We start from the raw sequence: 11,036 nt of genomic DNA, 5'->3' as shown, positions 1-11,036 counted from the left end.
GGATTTGTGATCTCCTCCACACAATTCTACCTGGTTAAACCTAGGATGGATCGTAGCCAGACCAGCCTAAATGTTTCTAACCGGCAAAGATGTTCTATTAGGGGGGTCCATGTTTCGCAAGCGTAGAGAAGGGAGGGAATGACCGTGGCCTAGATTACCTGAAGCTTCGTGGGAGCGACAGACCAGGTAGCTTCCACACAGCATTACACAACTGATAAAAAGATAATGCCGCTTGACTGATTTGGAGTGAGACCTCTGCTCTCAAACTGGAGCCGGTCATGAGCATACGGCCCAGGTATGGGAAACTTCACACTCTCTCCCAACTGCCCTATTATCAATTGGGAGTTGTGGGGATGGACTGTCCGATGGTACAAAATACCCAGGCAGGTGCTTAGTTTTGGTGGGGCTGATGGTAAGGCCCCACCTCTTAGTGTCAAGCTCCAGGTTCAACAGCAGCACCTCCAAGTCCTCCTCTGAATGAGCAGCAATTAGCAGATCATCGGCATACGTAACATGGTTGACCAATATGGAGCCATCCCATGACCACACCCGGGTATCGATCAGCCCCCCATTGCATCTGTACCAGATGGAAATTCCTCCGCTACAGCCATCGAAGCCTTCACAATATCCGTGGTCGAAATAGATGTTAAATAATGTGGGAGCCAGAGGACATCCCTGTTGCTCCCCAAGGTGAACAGGGAATGTCTCCGACTTGTGGCCACGTCGTTTTAATGGGGGCCGCTCACCATCACGAAGGTCCTTGATGATCGTGAGCAGAGGGTTAGGGACTCTGAAAGCACAAAGAACAACCCAAAGCCCAGGCCTACTTATGGTATCATAGGCCTTGACCAGGTCAATAAAGCAGAGATGTAGGTCTTGTTGGAATTCCTTCACCTCTGCTGTAGCGGATGGACAGAAAATATGCCATATGTGCAGGACTGCCCTTTCCTTAAACAGCATTGGCGCACCACAAGGCTCTCCACAGCGTGCTTGGCAAGGTGATGTTGAATAATCCTTGCCAGGACCTTTCCTGGCACAATGAAGAGTGAGATACAGCTGTAGTTGTTACAGTCTGTGTGGTCCCCCTTCTTAAAGCAGAAGGATGCCCTGGTGGGGACCACCAGGGCATCCTTCCAATCCTGCAGAACTCGTCCAATTGTCCAGACTGTTATTATGATGTCATATAGGGCAGTCTGTGCGCAAACGCAACCCTCCCTTAGCATTTACTTGGGAGATGATCTATGCCCGGTGCCTTTCCTGGTCTCATACTCTGGAACGCCTTCAGTAATTCCTCAACAGATGGCACCTCAGCCAGCCACTCACAAGGGGTGACTTCTTCTAATATTTGAAGCACTGCAGCCTCGGCAGGGTCATCCACACTTTGTCCCATGATGTTTTCCAGGTTGCGAGATTTCCCCTCCCCCAGGACCTCACAGAAATGCTCAGCAAATCTGCAAACCTGTTCCTGGGGGTTGGAGATTGGATCACCGTTCTTTCCCTTAATGATGGTAATAGGTGTGGCGCTGCAGATATTTTTTTTGATGGATTTAAAGAGCGATTTGTGATTGCGGGCCACTGAGGCAGACGGCATCTCCTCAGCAACCACCACCCATCCTTGCAGCGCCTCACGGCTCTCCGAACCTCCGAGCAAAGGCTGCAGTAAGCCTCCTCATTCTCTGACGTGGGATGCTGTAGCCGATGACAGTGGACCTGTCGCTTTTTCTCAGCCAGCTTGAACACCTCCTCTGCCAGCCATACATACGTAGTGACTGAATCAGAGACACTAAGAGTTGGAGGCACTCTGTTTATTGGCATGCAGTTGGTAGACTGGCGACACCGAGATGGTGAAGACTTGAGTAGCATAACGGGAATCCCACTCCAAACGACAGCCCCGAGGTCGTCTCTCGGGGCCTCTCTTATACTGTCAGCATGGCCTGGCTACATCCCCGGCCACGCCTCATTTCTAGAACTTACCCGCGGATTGCTGGTGTGTCCCTTCTGTGACCTTTCCCCTAGATCCCCCTCTGATGTATCACCTGGCCTGCTGCTGTCAGAACTGCTGTAAGCTGCAGATCCCTTTCCCATCCAGCAGCCAGCGCTATGCTGCTACAATGCTAATTCTGTCACTACACATACATACAGCAACAACCGCCATTCGCCACTAAGTGGCGGTGACGTCACTACGACGCTTGTGCCAGGCCATGTGCACCTTGAGGCCACGTGAAGTGTCGAACGCCCGCAGGCAGGAGGTCACGGGGCAGACCCAAGTGCCACGGGTCGACTGACTAAGATGACTGAGATGACTGGCTGATGTGTGCCCCCTACTGTGCCAACCTGCTGTGCTTTAGCCACCCGGCGCTCCGCTCGTTGTTGTGAGCGTCGCTCCTCCACCCTCTGTTGTTGTTGGAGGGCGACTGCCTCCAACTGCCCAGTAGCGTCCTTCACGAGCCTCCTCCACAGAGGCCGATCTTGACACCACTGGTACCAGTCACCGGCAAGTCCACTCAGCTCCACGTCCTCCTGTTCCACATCACTCCATCTCTTCTCTAGCCCGTGCTGCGCCCGTTTAGCCCCCTCGATCCGGCCGAACAAAAGCTGTTTCGGCATGCGGTGGCTGGGCATGCGGGCTAAATGACCCAGCCAACGCAGCCTTGCCTCCCGAAGGAGCTCACCGATGGGACCTTGCCCAGATCTTTCAAGGATTTGTGAGGATATATACAACACATAATACAACACATCCACTCATACATGCAAGATGGCGCCGATGATGGCAGCCTCGGCCGGTTGGTGCGCCCTGTTTTGTCCAGTTTTGTCTTGTTTTGTCTTGAGAGGGGCTTGCTGTTCAACACACTCGTGCTGGTGAGAGAGGCCTGCTGTTCATCACACCCGTGCTGGTGAGAGAGGCCTGCTGTTTTGGGGCCTGCTGTTCATCACACCCGTGCTGGTGAGAGAGGCCTGCTGTTCAGTACACCCGTGTTGAGGGGCCTGCTGTTCAGCACACCCTTGCTGGTGAGAGAGGCCTGCTGTTCAACACACCCGTGCTGGTGAGAGGGGCCTGCTTTTCAGCACACCCTTGCTGGTGAGAGAGGCCTGCTGTTCAACACACCCGTGCTGGTGAGAGAGGCCTGCTGTTCAGCTCACACGTGTTGAGGGGCCTGCTGTTCAGCACACCCGTGCTGGTGAGAGGGGCCTGCTGTTGATCACATCCGTGTTGGTGAGAGGGGCCTGCTGTTCAGCACACCGGTGCTGGTGAGAGAGGCCTGCTGTTCAGCACACCCGTGTTGAGGGGCCTGCTGTTCAGCACACCCGTGCTGGTGAGAGGGGCCTGCTGTTGAGGGGCCTACTGTTCAGCACACCCGTGTTGGTGAGAGAGGCCTGCTGTTCAGCACACCCGTGTTGAGGGGCCTACTGTTCAGCACACCCGTGCTGGTGAGAGGGGCCTGCTGTTCAACAGACCCGTGCTGGTGAGAGGGGCCTACTGTTCAGCACACCCGTGCTGGTGAGAGGGGCCTGCTGTTCAACACACCCGTGCTGGTGAGAGGGGCCTGCTGTTCAACACACCCGTGCTGGTGAGAGGGGCCTGCTGTTCAACACACCCGTGCTGGTGAGAGGGGCCTGCTGTTCATCACACCCGTGCTGGTGAGAGAGGCCTACTATTCATCACACCCGTGCTGGTGTGAGGGGCGTGCTGTTCATCACCCCCGTGTTGGTGAGAGGGGCCTGCTGTTCACTGCCATGCTGGTGAGAGAGGCCTACTGTTCATCACACCCGTGTTGGTGAGAGGGGCCTGCTGTTCACCACTCCCATGCTGGTGAGAGGGGCCTACTGTTCAACACACCAGTGCTGGTGAGAGAGTCCTGCTGTTCAGCACACCCGTGCTGGTGCGAAGATGGCGCTGATGATGGTAGCCTCAGCCGGTCGGTGCGCCCTGTTTTGTCTTGTTTTGTCTGTCAATTCAGTGTTTTGCCAAGATTTTCGGAGTTCTCTAACAAGAGACGAACTTTTAAATATCAGGGAAACAACTCCTGTGGATTTAATTCCTACTTTTCTGCTTCCAGCGGCAGAATTAGTAGGCATTCTAGTCAATGCCGTGCTAGGCTTTGCTCAAGCAACGAAACGCCGCCCAAGGGGTAAACGGTCGGGGGCTCTAGTACGGCTACGCAGACGCGGGATCCGAACAGTGCTTCCGAGCTTTTTCCTCTCCAACGTACGTTCACTGTGCAACAAAATGGATGAACTTCAGCTACTGATGGTAAAAAACAAAGACTTTCTTTCAGCTTCTGCATTGTGCTTCACGGAAACATGGCTGTGTGATTTGATTCCGGACACTTCGCTACAACTAGCAGGATTCCATCTTGTAAGATCGGATCGTGACATAGCACTCTCCGGCAAGACGAAAGGCGGTGGTATTTGTTTTTACATTAACAGTGGCTGGTGTGTAGATGTCACGGTGATTCTGCAACATTGTTCTCCACTCCTTGAATCAATTTTTATAACCTGTAAACCGTTTTACTCGCCTCGCGAGTTCGCGTCGCTCATTTTGGTCGGAGTTTATTTGCCGCCTTGTCCTCAGGTTAAAGAGGCCCAACGCATGCTCGCCGATCAGATTCTGAGTGTGGAGCGAGCAAATCCAGATTCGTTGGTTATCGTACTTGGCGACTTTAACAAAGGTAATCTCAGCCACGAACTCCCCAAATACATACAATTCATTAAATGCCCAACCAGAGAAGGGAACACTCTGGATCACTGCTACACTACAGTCAGTAGAGCCTACCACGCCGTCCCCCGAGCAGCACTAGGACACTCTGACCATGCCATGGTCCACCTGATTCCTACATACAGGCAGAAACTAAAACTCTGTAAACCTGCTGTGAGGACATCTAAACAGTGGACCAGTGAGGCTGTGGAAGATTTGCGGGCGTGCTTAGACTGTACTGACTGGGATATGTTCACGACTGCTACCAATAGTCTGGATGAACTCACAGAGGCTGTGACGTCCTACATCAGCTTCTGTGAGGACTGCTGTATCCCAACACGTACCAGGGTGAACTTTAACAACAATAAGCCCTGGTTCTCAGCAAAGCTCAGAAGGTTGAGGTTGGAGAAGGAGGAAGCGTTTAGGAGTGGAGATAGAGACAGATTCAAGGAGTCGAAGAACAGGTTTAGCAAAGCGGTGAGAGAGGCTAAACGACTGTACTCAGAGAGACTAAAACACCAGTTCTCTACAAACGACGCTGCTTCTGTCTGGAGAGGGCTCAGGCAGATCACCAACTACAAACCCAGAGCCCCCCACACCACTAACGACTCCCGCCTAGCCAACGACCTGAACGAGTTCTACTGTAGATTTGAAAGACAATTGGACTGTCCTGAACCACCCCTTCCAACCCAAGAGGCCCCATCCCCCACCAATACTACAGAGACGACTATCTCCTTTCAGGAGGGAGAAGTTAATAGACTTTTCAAGAGGCAGAATCCACGCAAAGCAGCCGGGCCGGACTCTGTCTCTCCAGCCACCCTCAGGCACTGCGCTGACCAGCTGTCTCCGGTGTTCACCAACATCTTTAACACCTCCCTGGAGACATGCCATGTACCAGCCTGTCTCAAGTCCTCCACCATCATCCCTGTGCCCAAAAAGCTAAGGCCAACAGGACTAAATGATTACAGACCGGTCGCCCTTACATCTGTGGTAATGAAGTCTTTTGAGCGCCTGGTCCTGGCACACCTCAAAGCCATCACAGACCCTCTCCTGGACCCCCTTCAGTTTGCCTACAGAGCCAACAGGTCTGTGGACGATGCAGTTAACATGGCCCTCCACTTCACCCTACAGCATCTGGACGCCCCAGCATCCTACGCCAGGATCCTGTTTGTGGACTTCAGCTCTGCCTTCAACACCATCATCCCTGCCCTGCTTCAGGACAAGCTCTTCCAGCTGAACGTGCCATACACCACCTGTAAATGGATCACAGACTTCCTGTCTGACAGGAAGCAGTGCGTTAAGCTGGGAACACAAGTCTCTGGCTCCAGGTCCATCAGCACCGGAACTCCTCAGGGCTGCGTCCTTTCCCCTCTGCTCTTCTCCCTGTATACCAACAGCTGCACCTCCAATCATCTGTCCGTCAAACTATTGAAGTTTGCGGATGACACCACCCTCATTGGGCTGATCTCTGGTGGGGATGAGTCTGACTATAGGTGGGAAGCTGACAATCTGGTGACCTGGTGTAGCCAGAACAACTTAGAGCTAAATGCTCTAAAGACAGTTGAGATGGTTGTGGACTTCAGGAAGAATACAGCACCACTCACCCCCATCACCCTGTTAGACTCCCCAGTAAAAATTGTAGAGTCCTTCCGCTTCCTGGGCACTATTCTTTCCCGGGACCTCAAGTGGGAATTGAACATCAGCTCCCTCACCAAGAAAGCTCAACAGAGGATGTACTTTCTACGGCAGCTGAAGAAATTCAACCTGCCAAAGACAATGATGGTGCAATTCTATACAGCGATCATTGAATCCATCCTCACCTCCTCCATAACCGTCTGGTACACTGCTTCCACTGCCAAGGACAAGAGCAGACTGCAGCGTATCATCCACACTGCTGAGAAGGTAATTGCCTGCAATCTACCGACCCTCGAGGACCTGCACACGACAAGGTCTATGAGGCGAGCGAGGAAGATTATGGCCGATTTCTCCCACCCTGGACACTCTCTGTTTCAGCTACTCCCCTCCGGCAGAAGGCTTCGGTCCATCAGGACCAAAACCTCACGCCATAAAAACAGTTTCTTCCCATCTGCTGCTGGCCTGTTAAACAAGGCCAAGGGCTAACACTGTTTTTAACATTTGATCTACATAACGACACGTTGCTGATATTAACTATGTTTCCCTATTTGTATTTTTAAATTATATCTTAAAGCTATTTTATATTCGATATTTATTTAATTTTATATACTTCAGCCCCTTAGTGTTAGACTTTTAACCCTTATTATAGTAAGACTTGTTTAAAACTTATTTAAGATTTTAGATTCCTATATGTTGAATGTATGCACCATCCTGCCAAAGTAAATTCCGTGTCGGTGTGAACTTACATGGCGAATAAAACCCTTTCTGATTCTGATTCTGATGCACATACATACATACATGCACTCATACATCTAGATTCGCTGATTACAATTTAGGCAAATGCTGCTTTTAACATATGCTATCTATGAGATTTATGCCTATATGCATTGAAGTAATTTATCTAGCTCTGAAATAAACTATTTTAAAAGGAACTCGCTACGAAAGTGTGCTAAGTTTTGCCTGTATTATGAAGAGCAATAACACATCAAAATCCTCCCCGCATGTTACGGCATTTCAAATTCACAACTGTTTGCCACTTGCTGCATAGGTTCGGGATTTGAATCTGGCATGCCGCCCTGGTTAACACTGTTGGTGCATTAACCATACTATAAAATACTATGCATTGTCTGATTCACAGCGGGCGTTAAAGTAGATTGCCTGCTACTGGTGGCATATAGACTAGTATTGTCTGTCTCAATGGTAGATCTTGATGGCTACTAAAATGTTAGATTTTAAGTTTGGAATTACGGCTTGGGACACATAATATGTTCCAGTGTAAGGTTATAGTCTAGAGCAGTGGTTCTTAACCTTGTTGGAGGTACCGAACCCCACCAGTTTCATATGCGCATTCACCGAACCCCTCTTTAGTGAAAAATAAAATGTGATTTTTTTCAAATTCAAGACGTAGATATGTTTTTTACTGGTACACAAAATGAGCCGTGCATGAACATTACCTTGTTCAAAGAATAAAACCAACACAATGCATAAACTAAATAAATTTATGCAAACCGACACACCTGATGATGACCGTTTGAGTTATGGTCGAAACGTCGTGATAATTTTTTTTTTATTGTTTTATATATATTTTGTTATTTTGTTGTTTCTCTTCAACGTGACTTTACCGAAAAAACTAAGAATATGAATGCATAAACTCACAACAAATTACATACCTAGAAATCAATGTGACTTCTGCTGTTGCCTTTGAGAGATCAGTTCAGATATGCGTGGCTTCACCTTGGCAAGTGCCACTCTCATGTCATTTTCACAGCAAAGTCTGTTCCTTTTCTTCGTTTTTATGTCCAGCATCCTCGAAAAGGATTGCTCACAAAGATATGTTGTAACAAATGGTATAAAAAAATTCAGGGCTTTCTTAGCAATAACTGGATACTTGTTCATTTGTCGACACCAAAACGTTGAGAGCGTTGTTGTTCTGAAGAGTTGCTGTTGAACCTGGCTCTGCTGAATTTCAATGATTTCGTCGAGGAATTAATCATTGACATCTGCTGTTTCAACAGCAAACGTGAACGGCTGTCTCACCCATGTTGGATATGACTCTCTTGTAGGGAAATATCCGTCGAGAGACTTTGCAAGCTCATCTAAGTGCGTGGCAATTGTTTGCTTCAGTTCCGTGGATACAGAAATATCTCCGATTCCAGACACATCTTCGATCTTACTTGCACAGTCGTCCAGAAGCGGGAAGTTTGCGAAGTTATTGTTCTCTGTTCGTCGTTTCCATAACGGTAGCTTTTTTTGAAAAGCCTTCAGGTGTTCTTCCGCTTCCATGATATTGACTCCACCACCCTGCATCTGCTGATTGAGATGATTGAGAGCTGCGAATATATCAGCCATGTACGCTAAAATGAGAATGAACTCAGGATTTTTGAAGCAATCTGCATGGCAGTGTTGGTGCTCTTGCAAAAACAGGGCTAATTCCACACGCATGGCAAAAACACGATTCAGCACCTGTCCCCGGGATAACCACCGAATATTAGAATGGAGCAGAAGTACCTCAAATTCAGAGCCCATTTCTTTACACAGCTCACTGAAGATGCGGTGCCTCAGGTCACTTTTTCGCACATAGTTCACACATTCCACCACAGTTTTTAATACTTCTGTCATTTTTGGAGGTAAGGTTTTTGTTGCCAACGCATGCCTGTGCAGAATACAATGCGTCACAATGATGTGTGGTGCATCGGCCTTTACTAGCGCACCAAAACCAGACTTTCTTCCCAGCATGACTGGAGCTCCGTCCGTACAAACTGCAGAAACCATATCCCATGAAAGATTGTTGTCTCTGAAGAAGTCATCCACAAGCTTCTTCACATCGGCTGCCTTCGTTGTTGTTGTAAGAGGCTTACAAAATAAAAACTCTTCTTTTATCATGTCGTCTTTCACATAGCGTACAAAAACAGCAAGCTGGCTTAGATCAGAAACGTCTGTGGTTTCGTCGAGTTGAAGGCTGAATTTTGCCGGGCTTGAAATCAGATCCGCGACTACTTGAGCCAAGATGTCTTTACTCATGTCTTCTATTCTGTCACTGACGGTGTCATTTGAAAGGGGAATTTGGGATAATTTACCTTCGGCCGCTGTTCCGAGTATCAGATTCGCCATCTTTAATGCAGCTGGATTCACAAGTGTTTCACCAATGGTGTGTGGCTTGCCCTGCTTTGCGATCAGGTAAGCAACTTCGTACGATGCTGTCAGGATCGGTTTGTTAACAGGTACAAATCCAAGAGCAGGCAGAGTGGCCCTTTCATCGAATCTGGCTCTCTTCACCCTGAATTCAGCAAGTGTTGTGTTCTTGTATTCCCCGTCTCCATGCAGCTTCAAGAAGTGTTCCTTTAGTTTTGCCGGTGCAAGACTAGAGTTGCTCAACTTGGCGTTGCAAATCATGCAGATAGGACGCTCACTCCCATCACGTTCCGTGATACATGAGAATCCATGTTGTACATATTCGTCCGACCACTTTCTTCTTTTGCCCGACATAGTTAGTATGGATAAAATATTAAAGAAATCACACGACGTACGACAACAACAGTCACACGTTGACTACTGAGTACGCACTAAATTCCCCGCAGCGCTGATTGGCCAAGCAGTGTAGCATGATCATCTGCAGCCAGTGATGGCCAAGCGGGCCGTGTGTGTCATCACAAATTTACACAATAATTCAAGTGTGTCCGGACCTCCGTGGCGGGGGCTCTGCCGAACCCCTGAGATCGACTCACCGAACCCCTGGGGTTCGATCGAACCCAGGTTAAGAACCACTGGTCTAGAGTAAGGGTCCGGATCTCGTATTAAGACTTGGGGAAGAAAATCCACTAGGTGTGGATCGAGGAATAGGGTTCATGACACAAACTCCATTCTGGATGGAGCAAAGGTCAAGGTTCAGGGTTGGAAATCAACTCTAGAGAATGTATCCGAATTTTCTTTTTAAGCAAAGATGTATTGGTCATAAATATATTTCTATCTTGATTTGAAGCTTTTGTGAATGCAGGAATCCATATTCTTTGGTTCTTTCGGTAAAGTCACGTAGATATAAAATCAAATCAAATAAATCACGACGTTTTGGGTACAACACAAGCATCCATCATCAGGTGGGAAAGCATGGTCTGCTGCTGAGGCAGACTGTTTTAAAAGGTTTGAAATGGGTGTAGCCCAAGGGTCGTAAATAAGTGGCCGGGGCTAGTGATGTTAATGTGAGAAATTAGCATGTAGAACATTCATTTTACACCTCCTGCCCCACCCCCCCACGCAGATTTTCTGTCCCCCTTCCCAAAAACCATCGACGCGTTCTACCGGGCTTGTGCACGTACTATAATAATAACGTAATAAGACTAAAGTTGCATAGAACACATTATTAAATATAGCAATTGGAATGAAGTGCTTGAACCGTAAAGCCACACCGCAATTCTACTTTTGGTGGTTGTAGGATTTGAGCCATCACTGGCACAGGCTCTTAAATGGCTTTTTCGCAAATCAGCCAATGGAAGACGGATTGCAGATAATTTTACTAAAGAGGCAAAGAGGGGTAAAGTTCCAAAGTGTATTACAGGCAATTGTCCAGTTGTTACTGGAACCTCATTCGCGACCCTTTGCTCTGCTGCTCATCTCACCTGCCCAGTCCTACCTGAGAGACATGGCATAGCTATTGTATGATGTTAATCTGAGAAATTAGCATGTAACTGTAAGCTAGGAGAGCGGCCTC

The sequence above is a fragment of the Petromyzon marinus genome, chromosome 80 (assembly GCF_048934315.1).
Source record: "Petromyzon marinus isolate PM22_M1 ecotype Great Lakes invasive population chromosome 80, UKy_Petmar_22M1.pri1.0, whole genome shotgun sequence".
Classification (NCBI taxonomy): Eukaryota; Metazoa; Chordata; class Hyperoartia; order Petromyzontiformes; family Petromyzontidae; genus Petromyzon; species Petromyzon marinus.
The sequence above is the reverse complement of the archived record's forward strand: the minus strand, read 5'-3'. Positions refer to the sequence as shown.